We start from the raw sequence: 22,625 nt of genomic DNA on the forward strand, positions 1-22,625 counted from the left end.
AACAGTAAATCTAAGATTGAAATGTTTATTTTCAGTGGTTTTGCTATTTCCTGGGGATTATGGAGGAAATACTTAGTTAGGATACAAATGGTGGAAGATTATACCGTGAAATTAAAGGTGAGAGATCAAGGAGAGCATGCTATTGTATTACTAATATTTTACTATGAAGAGGGCATCCTCATAAATACAGGGATTTGGAGCTCATCTTAGCACTTTTCCCCAGGTTCGTTCAATACATATCATTTTATTGAAGTTGCGTGTATACCCATCAGTCTAACCTACTAGTTGAACAGCTCCTCTAATTGATTCTTCCATTTCTCTACCGTATCTTGCCTCGAGTCAATTCTAAAGAAACGTTTGATGAAAGAAGGAAAAAACCAGTAACATGTGTAAAGGGCTGCATCTAGAAAGGTGCTCTATCCACATGAGCCTTAGAAAAATGTGATGCACTCAGTGTATGAATTTTAGAAAATTTACCCATTACACTTGCTAGTTTAAATGAATATGTGTGTTATTTTCAAAAACATTTAAACTGAATATATGCTTATTGAATGCATATATATTATATACACACATTAAATATGTATACATATAACATGTACACATGTTAACATAACAGAGTAGACTTAACTCATGGCAATGTTTTTTTTCTGAAAGCACCTGCAGATATTTGTCTTTCTAGTTTCAAAAACCCTCAGAAGCCATGGGGGAAAGGGGACCCTTTGGATGCCAGACAGTGCATGAGGCACACTTGGTTACAGTAATTTTAACATCATTCATATTCATAATGCACAGTGAGGAAACCAGAAAATTGCTAGCAGCTATCAATGAATGGCAGGTGGGGCGGACCGCTGGGGGGCGGGGCCTTGTGAGCAGGTCCCTGGGCTCCTATATCACAAATGGAAGGGCTGCACGTGGAGGGAACTCAAGGCCTGATTGGTTCCTCCTAAGCAGGACACGGTCTGGTTGGCAGGGCAACCGGCCTTCAGTTGGTGGCCTTCAGTTAGTGCCTTCAAAGTTGGTTTCATTCCGCTGGGAGAGTCAGCAGGTGCTGAGCCGTGCAGACCTGGAAGGAAGCAAAGACCCAAGGTGCCCGGGAACAGCAGAGGCTCCCCATAAAAACCACGCTGACCTGTCGCACGTGGACCAAAGCCAGCCCCAAGCAGGGCGGGTGCTGGGGTTCTGCACAGCCGTCTATGAGTGGGCGGCCAGCAAAGGGGCAGCCCCAGCAGAGAGGAGTTACAGGCGCCCTGAACGCGCTGTACCCTAATGCCAGCCCCAAGCGTTGCCGGCTCAGGGTGAGCGGGGCAGAGCCGTTCTTCAGCTTCGAGTCAGATCTACAAGATGGAGATGGCTCTAGTGCCTGACCCCACTGCTTTGGAGCACACTGGCCACCAGAAGATGCCCAAAGGTAGGGAGACAATGGAAACCGCTTGGCCTCAGGAATCCTCTGGCCGTTGCTGATCCAAAGTTCCCCCTAGAGACATCCACAACCCGGGGCTCCTCCCTCCCACCCCCTGTTAACTTTCCTAGGCCCAGCTCCCAGGCAGGAAGACTGGCTCTGCCTCGAGTCCCCACCCTTTCTTCTTTGCCTGTTGTGTCTGGCCGGTTTCCTTCCTCTTCCCTACCCCAGTGCCCAGTTCTGGGACTTCTTCTTCTTCCCACAGGTGGCCGAAAACTAAGTTTACAAAATACAGAATGGATGCTACAGATTTCACTGCTGTAGAGAAAACGTCTGGCACTTTGTTTTTGTTTTTGTTTTTTTTTTTTTTAATTTTTATTTATTTATTTGGAGACGGAGTTTCGCTCTTGTTACCCAGGCTGGAGTGCAATGGCACGATCTTGGCTCACCACAACCTCCGCCTCCTGGGTTCAGGCAATTCTTCTGCCTCAGCCTCCTGAGTAGCTGGGACTACAGGCACGCGCCACCATGCCCAGCTAATTTTTTGTATTTTTACTAGAGACGGGGTTTCACCATGTTGACCAGGATGCTCTGATCCTTGACCTCATGATCCACCCGCCTCGGCTTCCCAAAGTGCTAGGATTACAGACGTGAGCCACCGGGCCCGGCCTTGGCACCTCTTCTCTTTAAACTTAAGTAGCCACAGTGGAGCTGTTTTCCAATGCCAGCCCCAAGCGGGGCCAGCTCAGGCTGAGGTGGGCGGAGCCATCCTGAGGCTCTGAGATCCAGGAGGTGGAGGTGAAGGTGGGAGCAGCGCCAGACACCTCTGCTTGGAGCCTGCCCAATCTGATGCGGGGACCCTGACCTGCAGCACAGCGGCGACCAGAAGACATCCAAAGGTAGGGAGGACACAGATACCGCTGGCTCTCAGTTGCTCCTCTAGGCATTGCTGACCCAAGGGTCCCCCCTGGAAACAGCCACAACCTGGGGCTCCTTCCTCCTGCTCCTGGTTCGCTTTACTTGCTCGCCAGGCCCCGAGCTAGAGGACTGGCTCTAGGAATCACAATTTCATATGTTCAATTCTAGACCGGAGCTCTAAACGAAAGTAATGTCAGAGGTTCTCTTCTTGTTTCTACTCATGAAAAGTGTTTTTTTTTTTATATAGAGACAGGGTCTCACCGTGTTGCCCAGGCCGTTCTCAAACTCCTGGTCTCAAGTGATTAACCCACCTTGGCCTCCCACGTTGCTGGGCTGACAAGCAAGAACCACCACACCTGGGCTTTGGAGGGGCTCCTGCTCTGTGTGTTTCAGCTGGTCTTCCTGCGCAGCTGTCAGGAAGATCCTCCTGCAGCACCGTTTCAAATCTTTCTGCAAAAATTCAGTGGATTCTGTGATTTATTAACATAGAATAGCCTATTATTTGTAGAAGAGAAGCTAAACAATTCACAGGTAGTATCTTATGGCCTAGAAAGTTTTATTTTATGATGAACACAACTGTTTATAGATGCTTGTGGTCCAAAAATGCAGATTCCTAATCATCCCCAAGGAGAAGTGATCCACTGAAAGGCAACCTGGGAGGGAGTTTAGGATTGTTCTGAGGCCGTGAAAACCATTGAAACTCACACGTAAGAGGGTAGAGAAAGGGAATCCGCATGTTTTGATCCTACACGTGCTGGGTGTAACTTGGTCTTTGTAAAGTTGCACCACCTTTGAGGCAGGGAGGACTGGATTTGAATCCCAGTTCCATCACTCATTATGACGTGATGGTCAATGTGCTTTTAACTCCTCTGAGCCTCAGTTTGCTCATCTGTCAAAGGTGGGGTTGTTATGAGAACTGCATAAGGTAAGTGTGTATAAATCTCGGAATGATGCTTGTAATTTAAAGACAAAGTTATTTGATTTCAATAAGGTAAGTAAAAATCTGTACACGATGTCTTTAATTTTGTGATTGTTCAATATATGGAGAAGGATTATTTTTCTTTAACTTTTGGACAAGTATATAAAATTGGTATTATAAATATTTTTAAGATAATCAAAAAATCAGTAAGTTTAAATAAATCACCAGTCAGGAAGCAATTCACAATATATTTACTGGGTAAGTGCTAGTTAAAAGTAGAAATGGGCCAGGTGCAGTGGCTCAGTCCTGTAATCCCAGCAATTTGGGAGGCCTAGGTGGGCGGATCACCTGAGATCTGGAGTTCAAGACCATCCTGACCAACATGAGGAAACCCTGTCTCTACTAAAAACCCAAAATTAGCTGAGTATGGTGTTGCATGCCTGTAATCTCAGCTCCTTGGGAGGCTGAGGCAGGAGAATTGTTTGAACCCAGGAGGTGAAGGTTGCACTAAATCGAGATTGTGCCATTGCTCTCCAGCCTGGCCAAGAAGAGTGAAATTTCATCTAAAAAAAAAAAAAAAAAAAGTAATGATGACCACAATGAAAATCTTGCATTATATGGTGCTTTTATCTTACCTAAGCCTCCCAATTTGTTAAAACCATAGATTCGAAATTGTTCTATCAAATTCATCATTTGAAAAACATGTTGCTCTTAGTATATAAATTTTGAAAATTTTTCTGTCTTAATTTTCTTAAATATGTGTATTGAAAATTAATAATATAATTGTGAATATATATTAACATTTTTCATATATGGTATCAATTATATATATATATATATATCATATAGATCAAAAGATCACAGAATAATCTCAGTTCATGGCACTGTTTTTTCTGAAAGCACCTGCAGAAATTGCATTCTGTGTAGTTCCCAGAAAACTCAGAGGCCATGAGGTATGAGGGTCTTTGAAAGTCAGGATGTACTTGAGGTACGTTAGGATACAAAAATTTCACCAGAATTCATATTTATAATTCACAGTAAAGAAAGTTGCTACCAGCTACCAATAAACAAAAGGTAAGATGGGGTAGTTGGGGTGGGGGGCTTTATGAGCCAGTGCCCAGACTCCCACCTCACAAATGACAGGCCATCGCCTAGAGGGAACTCAAGTCCTGATTGGTTCCTCCTAAGCAGAACGCGACGTGGTTGGCAGGGCAACCGGCCTTCATTAGGTGGCTTTCATGTAGGGCCTTCAGTGGGTGCCTTAAGTTGGTGCCATTTGGTTGCCTTTCCTGGGGAGAGGCAGAAGGTGCTCAGCTCTGCAGAAATGGGGACAAGCAGAGGCCCAAGCTGCCCCAGAAGAGCAGAGGGGCCCCATGGGGAGCATGTTGCCCTGTGGCAAGTGCACCCAAGCCAGCCCCAGGCAGGGCCGGCACAGGGGTTCTGTGGAGCTGTTCTGCGACTTTGTTATCAATGAGCCGGCGGCCAGCAAAGGTGCAGATCGCAGCAGAGAGGAGCAGAAGCTCCTGAAACATGCTGTCCCCCATTGCCAGCCCCAAGCAAGGCCAGATAGGGTGCAGTGGGCAAAGTCACCCTGCACTGTGGGATCCATGAGCCACAGGTGGGAGCAGCTCCAGACACCCATGCTTGGAGCCTGCCAAATCTGATTCCGGAGTCCTGACCTGCAGCACGTTGGTGACGCGACCAGAAGATGCCCAAAGGTAGGGGGGCCACAGATATCACTTGGTCAGATACCTCTGGCTGTTGCTGACCCAAGGTACCCCAAGAGGCATCCACAGCCCCAGGCTCCTCCCTCCTGCCCCTAGTTGGCTTTCCTAGGCCCAGGCCCTAGGCAGGAGGACTGGCTCTGCCTGGACTGCCCACCCCTTCGTCTTTCCCTGTTGCATCCAGCCGGTTTCTTTTCTCCTCGCTTCCCAAATGCCCATTTCTAGGCCCTCTTCTTCTTCTTCTCCTTGGCTGGTCAGAAACTAAGTTTTCAAAATACAAAATGGATGCTACAGATTTCAGTGCTGTAGAGAAAATATCTGAAAGCTCTTCTATTTAAACTTAAGCAGCCACATTGGGACTCACAATTTTATATCTCGAGTTCTAGACCAAAGCTATTCTAAAGCAACGGCAGAGGATTACAGGTACTCTTCCTGATTCGAGTAATTAAAAATAATCATTTTTTGTAGAGACAGGGTGTCACTCTGTTGCCCAGGCTGGTCTCAAACACCTGGCCTCTGGTGATTCATTCACCCTCTTTGGCCTCCCACATTGTTGGGATGACAGGCAAGAACTACCGCACCTGGCCGCTGGAGGCGCTCTCGCTTTGTGTGCTTCTGCAGGTCTTCCTGCACAGCTGTCAGTTACATGGTCCTACAGCAGAGTTCCACCCTTTCTGCCCAAGTTCAGTGGATACTGTGATTTTTTTACATGGAATAGCCTTTTATTTATTGCAGAGAAGCTAGACAATTCAAAGTAAGTAACCTATGGCCTAGCAAATTTCATTTCTTGATCAACACAGCTTTTAAAATGTGTCGCTTTTGGTCTAAATACGCAGATTGCTAATCATCCCCAAGAAAAAGGGAACCACTGCAAGGCAAACTGGGAGGATGCTTAGGATTGTTCTGAGGCGTGAAAGCCACTGAAATTCACACACAAGGGTGTAGAAAAGGGAATCCGTCTGTTTGATCCCTCTGTGTTCTGGGTATAACTTGGTCCTCATTAAATTGCACCATTCTTGGCATCAGAGAAAACTGGAGATGAATCCCAGTTCCATTCCTCATTATGAGGTCATAATGAATGTGTTTCTAACTCATCAGAGTCTCAGTTTGCTCAACTATAAAAGATGTGATGTTTATAAGGCCTCCATTAGGTAAGTGTGTAAGAATCATGGCAAAGTGCTTGTGATTCAAAAGGGAGGGTTATGAGGCTGCTATAAGGTAAGTGTGTAAAAATGTGGACACAATGCCTATAATTTTCTAAGTGTTGAATATATGGAGAAGAAGGATTATTTTTGTCTCATTTAATTTTTAGAGCAAGTTTATAAAATTGATGATACTTACATTTTTGAGATAATCAAACCAAGGACCAGAAAGACTAAACAAATCACCACAGTCACAAAGCAATTCACAATATATTTACTGGGTAGATTTTAGTTAAAAGTACCAATGATAATCACATTGAAAATCTTGTATTTTGTGGTGGTGTTCTCTTACATAAACCTTTCAGTTTGTTGAAAATATAAATTCAAAGTTGCTCTATCAAAGTGATCATTAGAAAATGTGATGTACTTGGTGTGTAGAGTTTATAAAATTTCTTTGGTTAGTCCTGTGAATTTGATTGCATATGTATGTTATTTTCAAAAGTGTAAAACGAATATATGTGAATTGGATGTATCTATACATATATATGAAATGTGACTTCACATTATAGAGTAGGCATGGCTCCTGGCAAGGCTTTTTTCTGAAAGCAAGTGCAGAAATCTGTCTTTTTTTTAGTTTCTAAAAATCTCAGAGCTTATGGGGAAAAGGGGTTCTAGGAATCCCAGATAGTGCATGAGGCAGATTTGGTTTCAGTAACTATAACATCATTCATTGTAAGATGATGATCCCTAGGAATGTCATCACAGTGAGAACACTGAAATCTCCAGGCAGCCAGCAATGAATTAAAGGAGGGGGTGGGGCCGATGGCAGAGTGGGACCTTGGAGCCATGTGCCTGTGCTCTCATCTTCCAAGTTTAGGGGGAGGCATGCAGGGAACTCTGGTCCTGATGGTTTTCTCGTAACCAGGATGCAGTCTGAATGGCAGGGCAACTGGCCTTCACCTGGTGGCCTTCACTGGGTGCCCCTGTTGGTTGCCTTGGGTTGGTAACCTCAGCTGGTGGTCTTCAGGTGGTGCCTTGAGTTGTTGGGCAGCAGTGAAAGGACCTCCATCAATGTTCTCTCCTCCCCCAGTCACAGCTCTCAGCTCTCAGTCACAGCATCCAGGCCCATTCTGAATAAACCAGGCAGGGTGGTGGCTGTTGCAGATAAGTTGGCTCAGGGTGAGCAGGTGAGGCAGGGTGGGGGCTGCTAGTGGTGTGCAGCTCCATGGCCTGGGTGCTACCTGTGCCAGCCGTGCCTATGCTAGAAAGAAGTGGCAGGTGCTGAGCAGTGCAGACGTGGGGGCCAGTGAAGGTCCAAGCTGCCTGAGATGTGCTGAGCTGCCCCTTGTGGATCACGCTGGCCACATGCATCAAAGACAGCCTGAGGCATGGCCGGCATAGGGTTTCATCGGAGGCAATCTGGGCTCTGACATGTGAGTTGGTGGCTAACAAAGAGGCAAGCCCCAGCAGAGAGGAGCAGAGGCGCCCGGAACACGCTGTACCCCAATGCAAGCCCCAAGGGGGGCAAGCTCAGGGTGCAGTGGGAAGAGACATCCTGAGACTCTGAGATCTGCCACACTGAAGTGGCAGTACACCAGACCTCCTGCTTTGGAGCCTGCACAGTTGGATTTGGGAACAAGAGACGGTCCTGACTTGCAGCACATTGGCGACCAGAAGACACCCAAAGGTAGGGAGGCGACAGACACTGCTTGGCCTCGGGAGCTTCTCTGGCCATTGCTCAACCAAGGTTGCACCTGGAGGCATCCATAGCATGGGGCTCCTCCCTCCTTCCCCTAGTTAGCTTTCTTAGGCTCAGGCCACAAGCAAAAGGACTGGGTCTGCCTTGCCTTCCCAGCTTATCTTGGTTCCCTGCTGGGTCCATCCAGTTTTCTTCCTCCTTCCTACCCCAATGCTGAGTTCTGGGACCTCTTCTGCTTCCCCCAGGCTGGCCAGAAACTAAGTTTCTAAACTACAAAATGAATGCTACAGATTTCATTGCTGTAGAAAAAGTGTCTAACATTTCTTCTATTTAAACTTAAATAGCCCTATTGGGACTCACAATTTCATTTCTTGATTTCTGGATTAGAGCTCTGTATTTTAAAGCAATGTCAGAGGGTCAGAGGCATGTCCTCTTGATTCTAATCATTTAAAAAATTTTTTTTTTGTAGAGGCAGGGTCTCTCTGTGATCTCCAGGCTGGTCTCAAACTCCTGGTGTCAAGTGATCCACCCACCTTGGCTTCCCACATTGCTGAGCAGATAGGCAAGAACCAGCACACCTGGACTTTGGAGGTGCTCTTGCTTTGCAGGTTTCCACTGCTCCTCCTACCCAGCTGTCAGTGAGATGCTCTTGAGACATCATTCCAAAGTTTTTTAGACAAATTCAGTGGATCCTGTGACATTTTATGTGAAATAATACCTTTGCTTATTGCAGATAAGCTAGGCAATTCAAATTTAATAATCTGGGTCCTAGAAATTTTCATATCTATTTTTTTGAGATAAAATTTGGCTCTGGTTGCCCAGAATAAAGTGCAATGAGAGCATCTTAGGTCATTGCAACCTCTGCCTCCTGGGTTCAAGTGTTTCTCCTGCCTTAGCCTTCTGAGTAGCTTTGATTAGAGGCATTCACCACACACTCAGCTCATTTAGTCCTTTTTAGTAGAGATGGAGTTGCACCATGTTGGTCAGGCTTCTCTCAAACTCCTGACCTCAGGACATCTGCCCGTCCTTGCTTCCCAAAGTACAGGAGAGAGCCACCATCCCTGGCCAAAAGTTTCATTTCTCAATCAACAAACCTCTTTCTAAGGAGATGCTTGTAGTGTAAATATGCAGATTTCTAGTCATTTCTGAAAGGTAGGGAACCATGGCAAGGCAACCTGGGAGGGAGTTTAGGTTAGTTATGAGGCCATGAAATCCATTCCAAATCACACATAAGAGGGTAGAGAAAGGGCATCCACATGTTTTGACTGCCTCCACTTGCTCAGTATAACTTGGTCTTGGTTATGTTGCACTGCCTTTGGCGTCAGAGAGAACTGGATTTGAATCCCAGTTCCATCGCTCATTAGGACGTGATGATGAATGTGTTTTTGACTCCCCTGAACCTCAGTTTGCTCCTTTATAAAAACTGCGATTATTATGAGCCTTCCATAATATTAGGGTATAAAAATTGGTGTGGACAAAATGCCTGTAATTTAAAGGATAGGGTTTTTTAAGGCTTCAATAAGGTAAGTGTGTAAAAATCTGGACACAATGCCTGTAATTTTGCAAGTCTTCATTCTACAGAGAAGGAGGATTATTTTTCCTTAATTTTTAGAGCAGGTTTATAAAAACTGGTGTTACTTATATATTTGAGATAATTAAACCAAGGATCTGAAAGATTAAATGAGTCACAGTAGTTACAGTGTGGTTCACAATACATTTATTGGGTCATTGAAAATAGCAATGCTGATCACATATCAAATCTTGTATTAGGAGAATGCTTTTCTCTTACAAAAGGCTCTTGTTTGTTGAAGCCATCGATTCTAAGTTTCTGTATAAAGTGGTCATCAGGAAACTGTGATAAACTTAGTGTATAAATTTAGAAAATGTGTATAAATTTAGAAAATGTGCTCTATTCTTGTTAATTTGATTGAATATGTAGGTGAATATCAAAAATATAAATGGAATATGTACAGATTGAATGTATATGTATATGTGTACATATATGTGAAATATAATTAGACATCACACAGTAGACTTAGCTCGTGGCAATTTTTTTTCTGAAAGCACGTGCAGAAATCTGTCATTTTTGTGGTTTGTAAAAAACTCAGAGGTTATGGAGGAAAGGAGGTTCTATGAATTCCAGCTAGTGCAGCAGCCAGATTTGGCTTCAGGAATTTTAGCATCAATTATTGTAAGGTAATAATCCCTAGGAACTTCAACACAGGGAAAAACACAAAAGCTCTTAGCAGCCAGGAATGAATGAAAGGTGGGATGTGGTGGCTGGCAGGGCGGGACCTTGTAAGCCACGTGCGTGGTCTCTCAAGTTCCAAGTTGGCAAGGACACGTGGAGGGGACTCTGGGCCTGATTGTTTCCTCTTCACCAGGATACGGACTGGTTGGCAGGGCAACCCGCTCTTGCCTGGTGGCCTTCAGAGTGTGCTTTCATTGGTTACCTTTGTTAACCAAAGGCCCTCAGTTGGTGGCCTCAGTTGGTGACTGCCTTTGGCATCAGAGAGAACTGGATTTGAATCCCAGTTCCATCACTCATTAGGGCGTGATGATGAATGTGTTTTTGACACCCCTGAACCTCAGTTTGCTCCATTATACAAAATGGGATTATTATGAGCCTTCCATAATATTAGGGTGTAAAAATTGGTGTGAACAAAATGCCTGTAATTTAAAGGATAGGGTTTTTTAAGGCTTCAGTTAATTGTTGGTCTTCAGTTAGTTTGGCAGTAGTGGAAGGAGAAGGAGCTCCATCTGTGCTCTCTCCTCCTAAAGTCACAGTTCTCAGGCTTGTTGCACCTAGGCACACTCTAAATAAACCAGGCAGGTTCACGACTTTTACAGACAAGTACCCAAGGTAGGTGGGTGAGGTAAGGTGCAAACTGCTAGTGGGATGCAGCCCTATGGCCAGGGTTGCCTGTGCCAGTGTGACTTTGCTGGGAAGAGGCAGCATGTTCTGACTTCTTCAGACATAGAAGAGACTGAAGGCCCAAGCTGCTTGAGAACAGAGTTGCCCCAAGGGGACCACCCTGTAGTATCTCATGTGCACCAAAGGCAGCACCAGGCAGGGCCAAAGCAGGGGTTCTGCGAAGCCATCCTGGGACTCTGACATCTATGAGTGAGTGGCCAGAAAAGGCAGAGACACCAGAAGAGAGGAGCAGAGGCACCCAGAACATGCTGTCCCACAATGCCAGACCCAGGCAGGGCCAGCTCACAGTGTGGTGAGCGAAATCATCATGATGCTCCAAGATCTAGGAGGTGGAGGTGGGGGTGTCTCCTGACCTGACTGCTTTGGGGCCTGGCCAGTTGGGTTTGGGAGCTGGCCAGGGTCCTCACTTGCAGCACGTTGGCAACCAGGAGACGACCAAAGGTAGGGAGGCAACAAATACTGCTTGGCTCATCTATATGTTATGTTATGCTGATCTATAAAAAATTGTATACAGCGGGAGCTCCTGAGGCCACTGCTGACTCAAGGTTCCCCCGAAAGACATCCACAGCCTGGAGCTCTCCCTCCTGTCCCTCATTAGCTTTCCCAGCCCCAGGCCCCAAGCAAGAGGACTGGCTCTGCCTCAAATCCCCACCCAGTCTTCTTTCTTCCTATCCCAATACCCAGTGCAGTTTCCTCTTCATCTTGCCCTAGGCTTCCTCAATATTAAGTTGTCAACATTTAAAATTTAAGCTACAAATTTCTTTGGATAGAGAAAATGTCTGACAGCTTTTCTGGTTATACTTAAGTAGCAATGGTGAGACTTACAATTTCATATCTTAAATTCTGCACCATGCCTCTTTATCATAAAGCGATGCTAGAGGCACTATTCTTGATTCTAATCTTATAAAATGATTTTCTGTGGAGACAGGGTCTCACTGTGTTATCCAGGCTAGTCTCGAACTCCTGGCCTCAAGTGAACTGCCCACCTTGGTCTCCCACATTGCTAGGGTGACAGGCAGGAGCCACCACACCTGGCCTTTGGAGGTGCTCTTGTTTTGTGTGTATAGTCTGGTCTTCCTGCACAGCTGTCAGGAAGATGCTCCCGCAGCACAGTTCTAAATTTTTCTGCAAATTCAGTGGATCCTGTGACTTTGTTACATGGAATAGCCCTATGTTTTGTAGAAAGGCTAGACAATTCACAGTTAGTAACCTAGGGCCTAGAAAATTTTGTTTCATGATCAACACATCTCTTGGTCTAGAAAATGTCTTTTCTTAATCAGAGCGTAAATGTGTGTTCTAAATATACAGCTTAGTGATCATCCCCAGAAGAAGGGGACCACTGCAAGGCAACCTGGGAGGGAGTTTAGGATTGTTCTGAGGCCGTAAAAAACAATGAAACTCACACAACAAAGCGTAGAGAAAGGGATCCACGTTTTCACTCCTCCATCTGCTGGGCACAACTTCATCTTCCTTATTTTGCACAACCTTTGCTGTCAGAAAGAACCGGATTTGAATCCCAATACCATCACTCATTATGACATGGTAGGAAATGTGTTTCTAACGCCAGCGAGCCTCAGTTTGCTCATCTATAAAAAATGAGACTTCCATAAGTTATGTGTATAAAACTCTGGCCACAATGCCTGTAATTTAAAACATGAGGTGGTTCTGGGGCTTCCATAAGGTAAGTGTGTAAAATCTGGGCATAATGACTGTAATTAGAACTTGGGGTTGTTATGTGGCCTCTGTAAGGTAAGTGTGTGAAAATCTGGACACGACGTCTATAAATTGGTAAGTGTTCAATATATGCAGAAGGAGAATTATTTTTCTCTCATCTAATTTTTAGAGCAACTTTATAAAATTGTTGTTATATTTTGCAGTTAACCAAACTAAGAATCAGAGAGATTGAATAAGTCACCATAGTCACAAAGCAGTTCACAATACATACTGGATAATTGTTTTTTTACAGCAAGGAGGATCACGTTTAACATACTGTATTATGTGGTGGTTTCTCTTACATAGGCCTCTTTCTTATGTAAGAAACCATGAATTTTAAGTTGTTCTATGAAAGTGAGCAATAGAAAATTGTGATAAAGCTTAGTGTATAAATTTTAGAAAATTTCCTCTATTAGTCTTAATTTGCTTGAATGTGTGTGTTATTTTCAAAAAATGTAAATTGGACATATACCTATTGAATACATTTGTGTATACGTATATGCTTAAAACTTTACATTAGAGGGTAGCCATAAGTCACGGCAATGATTTTTTCTGAAAGCACATGCAGAAATCTGTCATTTCTCTAGTTTCTATGAAGCTTAGAGGTTATGGGGGAAAGGGGGTTCTATGAATCCAAAACACTGCATGAGGCACATTTGATTTAAGTAATTGTAGCATCATTCATTATAAGGTGATGATCCCAGGAACCTCAGCACAGTGAGAAACTTGAAAGCTGCCAGCAGCCAGGAATGAATGAAAGGTGGGGAAGGGACAATGGCAGGGCAGGGCCTTGGAGCCTTGTGCCTGTGCTCTCAAGTTCCAAGTTTAGGGAGAGGCATGCAGGGGGCTCTGGGCCTGATTGTTTCCTCTACACCAGGATGCAGTCTGGATGGCAGGGCAATGGGCCTTCACCTGGTGGCCTTCACTGGGTGCCCTCACTCGTTGCCTTGGCTTGGCACCCTCAGCTGGTGGTCTTCAGTTGGTGGCCTTGAGTTGGGCAGCGGCGGAAGGAGCTCCATCGATGTTCTCTCCTCCCGCAGTCACTGCACTCAGGCTTGTTGCATCCAGGCCCATTCTGAATAAACCAGGCAGGGTGGTGGCTGTTGCAGATAAGTCAGTTCTGGGTGAGGGGGTGAGCAGGGTGGGGGCTGCTAGTGATATGCAGCTCCATGGCCTGGTGCTACCTGTGAAAGATATGCCTATGCTGGGAAGAGGTGGCAGGTGCTGAGGTCTGCAGACATGGGGGCCAGTGAAGGCCCAAGCTGCCTGAGATGTGCTGAGCTGCCCCTTGTGGATCACGCTGGCCACACGCACCAAAGACAGCCCGAGACTTCGCTGGTGCAGGGGTTCATCGGAGCCAGTCTGGGCTCTGACATCTGAGTTGGAAGCTAACAAAGAGCCAAGCCTCAGCAGAGAGGAGCAGAGGCACCTGGACCATGCTGTACCCCAATGCCAGCCCCAAGTGGGGCAAGCTCAGGGTGCAGTGGGAAGAGACATCCTGACACTCTGAGATCTACCACGTGGAGATGCCAGTACACAAGACCTCACTGATTTGGAGCCTGCACAGTTGGATTTCAGAGAGGGAGAGGGTCCTGCCTTGCAGCACATTGGCAACCAGAAGACACCCAAAGGTAGGGAGGCGACAGACACTGCTTGGCCTCAGGAGCTTCTCTGGCCATTGCTGACCCAAGGTTGCACCTGGAGGCATCCATAGCATGGGGCTCCTCCCTCCTTCCCCTAGTTAGCTTTCTTAGGCTCAGGCCACAAGCAAAAGGACTGGGTCTGCCTTGCCTTCCCAGCTGATCTTGGTTCCCTGCTGGGTCCATCCAGTTTTCTTCCTCCTTCCTACCCCAATGCTGAGTTCTGGGACCTCTTCTGCTTCCCCCAGGCTGGCCAGAAACTAAGTTTCCAAACGACAAAATGAATGCCACAGATTTCATTGCTGTAGAGGTAATGTTTGACATTTCTTCTCTTTAAACTTAAATAACCCTATATGGACACACAATTTTATATCTATATTTCTGTCCTAGTGCTCTGTATTTTAAAGCAAGATCAGAGCATCAAAGGTACTCTTCTTTATTCTAATCCTTAAAAAACTGTTTGTAGAGGCAGGGTCTCACTGTGTTCCCCAGGCTGGTCTCAAACTCCTGGTGTCAAGTGATCCACCTACCTTGGCTTCCCACATTGCTGAGCAGATAGGAAAAAAACAGCATACCTGGACTTTGGAGGTGCTCTTACTTTGCATGTTTCCACTGTTCCTCCTACCCAGCTATCAGTAAGATGCTCCTACAGCATCATTCCAAATCTTTCTGGAAAAATTTAGTGGATCCTGTGACATTTTACATGTAATGTTACCTTTGCTTATTGCAGATAAACTAGACAATTCACAGTTAGTAACCTAAGTCCTAGAAATTTTTGTATTTTTCTTGAGATAAAATTTTGCTCTTACTGCCCAGGCTGGAGTGTAGTTACATGATCTTAGGTTGTTGCAAACTCTGCCTCCTGGGTTCAAGCAATTCTCCTACCTTTGCCTTCTGAGTAGCTGGGATTAGAGGCGTTTGCCAGACTCTCAGCTAATTTTGTACTTTTTAGTAGAGGTGGAGTTTCACCATGTTTGTCAGTCTCATCTTGAACTCCTGATCTCAGGACATCTGCCCGCCCTGGCTTCCCAAAGTACAGGCAAGAGCCACCATCCCTGGCCAAAAATTTCATTTCTCCATCAACAAAGCTGTTTCTAAGGAGATGCTTGTAGTCTAAATATGCAGATTCCTTGTCATTTCCAGGAGAAAGGGCACCACTGCAAGGCAACCTGAGAGGGCGTTTAGGTTGGTTATGAGGCCATGAAAGCCATTCAAATTCACACATAAGAGGGTAGAGAAAGGGAATCCACATGTTCTGACTGCCTCCATGTCCTGAGTATAACTTGGTCATTGTTAAGTTGCAGTACCTATGGCGTCAGGGAGAACTGGATTTGAATCCCAGTCCATCACTCCTTAGCACGTGATGGTGAATGTGCTTTTAACTCCTCTGAACCTCACTGTACTCATCTATAAAAGAAGGGATTATTTAGAGGCTTCCATAATATAAATGTATATAAATTGGTGTGGGCAAAAATGACTGTAATTTAAAGGGTTGTTTTAAGGCTTCAATAAGGTAAGTATGTAAAAATCTGGACACAGTGCATATAATTTTGTAAGTCTTCATTATAAACTAAAGGAGGATTATTTTTCTCTCATCATTTTTAGAGCAAATTTATAAAACTGGTGTTGCTCATATTTTTGACATAATCAAACCAAGGATCTGAAAGATTCAATGAGTCACTATCGTCACAGAGCAGTTCACAATCCATCTACTGGGCAACTGCCTGTGGAAAGTAGCAATGCTGATCACAGTTAAAATCTTGTATTAAGACAATGCTTTTCTCTTATGTAAGCCTCTTTATTGGAACCATCAATACTAAGTTGCTGTATAAAGTGCTCATTAGGAAACTGTGATATACATAGTGGATAAATTTAGAAAATATCTTCTATTGCTCTTTTTAATTTGATTGATATATATAGGTTTATTTCAAAAATGTAAATAAAATATGTATGGGTTGAATGCATATGTATATATATCTGAAATATGATTAGACATCACACAGTAGACTTAGCTCCTGGCAATGTTTTTTCTAAAAGCACCTGCAGAAATCTGTCATTTTTGTAGTTAATTAAAAACTCAGCGGTTATAGGGGAAAGGAGTTTCTATGGATTGCAGCTAGTGCAAGAGCCAGATTTGGTTTCAGGAATTTTAGCATGATTCATTGTAAGGTGATAATCCCTAGGAACTCCAAGACAGTGAGAAACCTGAAAGCTCTTAACAGCTAGGAATGAATGAAACGTGGAATGCAGTGGCTCGCAGGATGGAGCTTTGTGAACCACCTGCCTGGTCTCTCAAGTTCCATGTTGGCAGACACATGGAAGGGATTCTGGGCCTGATTGTGTCCTCGTAACCAGGATGCGGTCTGGTTGGCAGGGCAACACGCCCTCACCTGGTGGCCTTCAGTGGGTGCCATCATTGGTTGCCTTTGTTCAGTGCCCTCAGTTGGTGCTCTTCAGTTGTTGGTCTTCAGTTGGTTTGGCAGTGGTGGAAGGAGAAGGAGCTCCATCTGTGCTCTCTTCCTACAGTCACTGTTCTCAGACTTGTTGCACCTAGGCCCACTCTAAATAAACCAGGCAGGTTTGCAACTTTTACAGACAGGTCAGCTCAAGGTAGGTGGGTAAGCTAAGCTGTGAGATTTAAGTGGGATGCAGCCCTACGTCTGGGGGCTTGCTGGTGCCAGCGTGACTTTGCTGTGAAGAGGTGGCATGTTCTGATCTCTGAAGACGTGGAAGCAAGTGAAGTCCTAAGCTGCCTGAGAAGAGCAGAGTTGCCCCAAGGGGACCATACTTAAGTATCTCATGTACACCAAACGCAGCACCAGGCAGGGCTGAAATAGGGGTTCTACAAAGCCATCCTGGGACTCTGATGTCCATGAGTGAGCAGTCATAAAAGGCAGAGACACCAGCAGAGAGGAAAAGAGGCACCCAGAACATGCTGTCCCACAATGCCAGCCCCAGGCAGGGCCACCTCAGAGTGTGGCGAGCAGAACCATTCTGATGCTCCATTATGCATGACATGGAGGTGGCAGTAGCACCAGACCCCACTGCTTTGAGGCCTGCCTAGTTGGGTTTGGGAGCTGGCCAGGGTCCTGACTTGCAGCACATTCCAGACCAGAAGACAACCAAAGGTAAGGAGGCAACGAATACTGCTTGGCTCATCTATGTGTTATGTTATGCTCATCTACAAAAGATTGGATACAGCAGGAGCTCCTGAGGCCGCTGCTGACTTAAGGTTTCCCCTAAAGACATCCACAGCCTGGGGCTCTCTCACCTGGCCCAAGTTAGCTTTCCCAGCCCCAGGCCCCAAGCAGGAGGACTGGCTCTGCCTTGAGTCCCACCAATTCTTTCTTCCTATGTCAATGCCCAGTTCTCTTTCCTCTTCATTTTGCCCAGGCTGCCTGAAAACTGGGTTTTCAAAATACAAAATATAAGCTATAGATTTCATTGCTGTAGAGAAAGTGTCTGACAGCTTTTCTAGTTAAACTTAAGTCCGACGGTAAGACTGAAAATTTCACATCTCGAATTCTGCACCAGATTTCTTTATCACAAAGCAACATTAGAGGTGCTCTTCTTGAGTCCAGTCATATAAAATGATATTTTGTAGAGACAGGGTCTCACTGTGTTGCCCAGGCTAGTCTCCAACTCCTGGCCTCAAGTGATCCATCCACTTTGGCCTCCCACATTGCTAGGGTGAAAGGCAGGAGCCACCACCCCTGGCCCTTGGAGGTGCTATTGCTTTTGTGTGTAAAGTCTGGTCTTCCTGCACAGCTGTAAGGAAGATGCTCCTGCAGCATAGTTCTAAATCTTTCTGCACAAATTCCGTGGATCCTGTGATTTTTTATGTGGAATAGCAATATATATTTTACAGAAGCTAGACAATTCACCATTAGTAACCTAGGGACTAGAAAATTTTATTTCATGATCAACACATCTCTTGGCCTAGAAAATGTCTTTTCTTAATCAAAGCACCTGTTTATAAGGAGCTAAATATGTGGTCTAAATATGCAGCTTAGTAATCATCCCCAGGAAAAGGGAACCACTGCAAGGCAACCTGGGAGGGAGTTTAGGATTGTTCTGAGGCCATAAAAACCAATGAAACTCACACATGAAAGGGTAGAGAAAGGGAACCCACGTGTTGTGACTCCCTCCATATGCTGGGTACAACTCAGTCTCTGTTACGTTGCATCACCTTTGCTGTCAGACAGAATGGAATTTGCATCCCATTTCCGTCACTCATTATGATGTGGTGGGGAATGTGTTTTTAACTTGGTTGAGCCTCAGTCTGCTTATCAATAAAAGATGGGAGTGTTATGTGACTTCCATAAGGTATGTGTGTAAAAATCTGGCCATAATGCCTGGTATTTAAAAAGCAAAGTTGTTATGTGGCCTCCATAAGGTAAGTGTGTAAAAATCCGGCCATAATGACTGTCATTTAAAATGTGGATTTGTTATGTGGCTTCCATAAGGTAAGTGTGTAAATATATGGCCAAAATGACCGTAATTTAAATTGTGGATTTGTTATGTGGCTTCCATAAGGTAAGTGTGTAAAAATCTGGCCATAATTACTGTAATTTAAAATGTGGATTTGTTATGTGGCTTCCATAAGGTAAGTGTGTAAAAATCTGGCCATAATGATCGTAATTTAAATTGTGGATTTGTTATGTGGCTTCCATAAGGTAAGTGTTTAAAAATCTGGCCATAATGACTGTAATTTAAACTGTGAAGTTGTTACGTGGCTTCCATAAGGTAAGTGTGTAAAAACCTGTGCATAATGCATGTAATTTAAAAGATGAAGTTGTCACATGGCCTCCATAAGGTAAGTGTGTAAAAATCTGGACACGATGCCTATAAATTGGTAAGTGTTCAATATATAAAGGAGGATTCTTTTTCTGTCATCTAATTTTTAGAGAAAGCTTATAAAATTGGTGTTGTATTTTGTAGATAATCAAACCAAGAGTCAGAGAGAATAAATAAGTCACCATAGTCATGAGGCAGTTCACAATACATACTGGTTAATTGTTATTTACTAGTAGCAATGAGGATCACATTTAAAATCTTGTATTAACAGGGTGGTTTTCTCTTCTATAAGCCCCTTTCTTTGCTGAAACCATAAATTTTAAGTTGCTACATGAAAGTGAGTGTTACAAAATTGATGAGCTTAGTGTAGAAATTTTCTCTATTTATCTTGTTAATTACATTGAATATGTGTGTTGTTTTCAAAAAAGGTAAATTGAATATATATGTATTGAATATATAAAACATTTTACATTGTAGGGTAGCCTTAAGTCGTGGCAGTGTGTTTTTCTGAAACCACATGCAGAACACTGTCATTTTTCCAGTTTCTAGAGAGCTCAGAGGTAATGGGGGAAAGGAGGTTCTATGAATCCCAGCTAGTGCATGAGGCAGATTTTGTTTCAGTAATTTTAGCATCATTCATTGTAAGGTGATGATCCCTAGGAACATCAGCACAGTGAGAAATCTGAAAGCTCCCAGCAGCCAGTAATGAGTGAAAGGTGGGGTGGGACCGCTGGCAGGGCAGGGCATAGTGAGGCTTGTACCTACTCCTTCAAGTTCTGACTCTGGGGGGAATATGGAGGTGCCCTGGGCATGATTGCTTCCTGTTAACCAGGAAACAGTCTGGTTGGCAGGTCAACCGGCCTTCGCCTGGAGGCCTTCAGTGGCTGCCCTCATTGGTTGCCTTTGTTTTGTGCCCTCAGTTTGTGGTCTTCAGTTGGGTGACTACATTGGGGGATCTTCAGTTCATGGGTAGTGGTGGAGGATGAGGAGCTCCTCTGTGCTCTCTCCTTCTGCAGTCATAGCTGTCAGGTTTGGTGCATCCAGGCCCATTCTAAATCAACCAGGCAGATTCTGACTGCTGCAGAGAAGTCAGCTCAGGATGGCCAGGTGAGGAGGGGGGTGCAGGCTACAAGGAGGGTACAGCCCCATGCTCCAGGACTGTCCAGGCCAGCTGTGCCTTGCCAGGAAGAGTCAGTAGGTGTGGAGCTCTGCAGACATATGGGCAGGCAGAGGCCCAGGTGCCCAAGAAAATCAGAGTTGCCCCATGGGGACCACACTGAGCTGTCACATGTGCACCAAAGTCAAGCCCAGGCAGAGCCCCCACAGGAGTTCTGTGGAGCCATCCTGGGGCTCATAGTTATAAGTTGACAGTCAGCAAAGGCACAGACCCCTGCAGAAAGGAGCAGAAGTGCCTGGAACACGCTGTACCCCAATGCCAGTCCCAAGCGGGACCAGCTCAGGGTGACGTGAAAGGAGCAGCCCTGCAGCTCTGAGATCTACGAGGTAGAAGTGACAGTAGCACCAGACCCCACTGCTTTGGAGCCTGCCCAGTCAGATTTGGGAGCCAGCGAGGGTCATGACTTGCGGCACATTTTCGACCAGAAGACAACCAAAGGTAGGGAGGCTATGGATACCCCTAGGACTCAGGACCTCCTCTGGCCCTAGTGACTTAAAGTTACACCCAAAGGCATCCACAGACTGGGGCTCCTCCCTCTGCCCTAGTTAACTTTCCTAGGCCCAGGTCCCAAGCAGGAGGACTGGCTCTGCCTCGAGTCCCTACCCCTTCTCTTTCCCTGCTGTGTCCAGATGGTTTCTTTCCTCCTTCCTATCCCAATGCCCAGTCCTGGGTCCTCTTGTTCTTCCCACAGGCTGGCTGAAAGCTAAGTTTCAGAATATGAAATGTATGCTACAGATTTTATTGCTGTAGAGGAAATGTCTGACTGCTTCTCTGTTTAAACTTTGTTTGTTCTCTTCATTTCTTTTAACATTAGAATAATTAAGCCTCATGATAGATGTGCCTTTGTAACCTGAAAATACTGTACTCAATTTTCACAGTTTTCAAAAAAAATTTTTTTAATGTTTCTTTTGATACATTTTTGGCAAACAAAGAGGTAGTATTTAGTTACTTGACTAACTTCTTACTGTTGATTTGGGAGGTTTTAGTGCATCTCACCCAAGCAGTACACACGGAATCCAGTTTGTAGTCTCTGATCTTTCTCTCACTTCCCATAGTTTGCTCCTGAGTTTCCAAAGGCCATTGTATCATTCTTTTATTTTCTTTTTTCTGAGACTGAGTCTCACTCTGTTACCCACGCTGGGGTGCTGTGTCATGATCTCAGCTCACTACAACACTTGCTTTCCACATTCATGCAATTCTCCTTCAGCCTTCCGAGCTGCTGGGATTATAGTTGTAGGTCTTACATTTTTTGTATTTTTAGCAGTGATGGGGTTTCACCAAATTGGCCACTCTGTTCTCCAACTCCTGACCTCAAGTGATCCCCCCACCTCAGCCTGCCCTAAAGCTGAGATTACAGGAATGACCCACCAGAGCCCAGCCAAACTTTCCTTTTTTTTTTTCTTTATTTTCTAATCTCCTGAACTCATTCTTTGAGTTGTCACGTAGATTAACGGGTTTCTCAAATTACTGGAAAACTAGTTTAAGAGATAAACAGGCAGAACAGTGGTGCTGAGCATGGCTAAAGCATCTCTGCGTTCACAGGGAGAGGAGCTGAAGACCTTCAGCATGGGCTGCGTGGCAGTTCAGTTACAGGAGAAATAGCCCAAGTGTGGAGAGGATTCCATCCTATATGGGATGCTTTGTAAAGAACCCAAGAAATCAATGTAGAGCTTCTTCTATCTGATTCTCTCACAGCTGTAAACCTTCCATGAGTCAAGCATTGTGTCAAAAGGACAAATTAAAAGGCAAGAAAATAAAATTTCAATACCAGGACTTTGAGGGCTGGGGAACACATCTAATAACAGGTTATTTCAGGAAACCCCACATTTTGCCCAAATCTCTGTCTATTGTGTCTCTGTCCAATGTACTCTTTGTTGAGGACAATGTTCAAAAGTTGTTCCTGTACTCAGTGTGGTATGAAACTAGAAAAATACATTTCAGGGAAAACAGCAAAGTAATTATTTTGAAGATAAATAGGTTTTCAAAGTTTCCTTTTCAGTTATGAAAGTGTTTTCTAAAGTAAAACTTTCTATTCCTCTCCATGATTCCAGTTAATCCAGACCCTCCTCAGTGGGGTTTATAAAATACCGTACTCACCTTCCAGAATCTCATATAAAGTTTGCTCACAGAACCTCAGATTTTTAATAAGGTCTTGTGCACCATGCCATGCCTGTGACTTGCTTTCTTTTTTTGTTTTTATTATTGCTTTTTTTTAAAGAAGTAGCCAGCAAGTATCTTTCTTTGCTTTAGAGATGTAAACTGCCTTGTATTTTCAGATTAAATCTCAAGAATGTGGAAGATGCTTTGCTCACTCTTCTTTTCTCTATTCCTCCCTCTCAGGACCTATCAAACGCACCCCTCAGCCCAGTGCACAGATGCCCCAGGCTGCACATTCTGTCAGTGCTGTTCTCCAAGAGGCCCAGACACGTGCTGAAACATGGAAGGTGAGGCCAGCAAGTAGCTGACACACATTCCACCCAGCCACCCCTATAAGCCCATGTCCTAAACCATTCACATTGTTCCAATAACTGCTCTTTAAAAAGAGAAAATAGCCTGGGT

At 44.7% G+C, this 22,625-nt stretch overlaps 1 protein-coding gene across 4 annotated transcripts in view; it reads left to right on the forward strand.

Moving 5' to 3' along the window:
- The window catches only part of LOC103790987 (amyloid beta A4 precursor protein-binding family B member 1-interacting protein-like), a 216,554-nt gene that overhangs the window by 38,045 nt on the left and 155,884 nt on the right, over positions 1-22,625 (forward strand). Inside the window, exons 1-2 of one of the 4 annotated variants that reach the window (XM_078329662.1) lie at positions 1,006-20,504; positions 21,609-22,510. The gene's annotated coding sequence lies outside the window, so the exon portion shown is untranslated. Of the gene's footprint in view, positions 1-1,005; positions 22,511-22,625 lie in introns of those variants that run through there. The other 3 variants (XM_078329660.1, XM_078329661.1, XM_078329659.1) reach the window with 3 other exon arrangements.

Source organism: Callithrix jacchus, chromosome 7, assembly GCF_049354715.1.
Source record: "Callithrix jacchus isolate 240 chromosome 7, calJac240_pri, whole genome shotgun sequence".
Taxonomy (NCBI): domain Eukaryota; kingdom Metazoa; phylum Chordata; class Mammalia; order Primates; family Cebidae; genus Callithrix; species Callithrix jacchus.